The following is a 337-nucleotide window of genomic DNA, read 5'->3' on the forward strand; positions in this document are numbered from 1 at the left end:
AGAGTCTAGCCCGACTGTTCCACATCGCTGGTACCACGGATAGCCTACTGGCTAACAACGTCGACAAACAACAATCTTACCCAGACTAACTCACTTCAGGATGACAGGTGACACAGCCTCGACACCTGCTGCATAAGCTCGAGGACCCGCACCTTGCTACAGCCTACATCACCACAGCGCACCACCTGACAGCATCCACCACGGCACCACAACCACTCCTGGAGGCACCAACAGCCAGCGAGCCACCACTGTCTCCCAGCCGTGAGTGGCAGGGGTGTGTTCGATTGTTCTGCACCTTTGACACCGCTCGTTGTTGTCTATTCTACGGACAACAACG

Source organism: Sinocyclocheilus anshuiensis, unplaced genomic scaffold, assembly GCF_001515605.1.
Source record: "Sinocyclocheilus anshuiensis isolate Anshui unplaced genomic scaffold, SAMN03320099.WGS_v1.1 scaffold2670, whole genome shotgun sequence".
NCBI lineage: Eukaryota > Metazoa > Chordata > Actinopteri > Cypriniformes > Cyprinidae > Sinocyclocheilus > Sinocyclocheilus anshuiensis.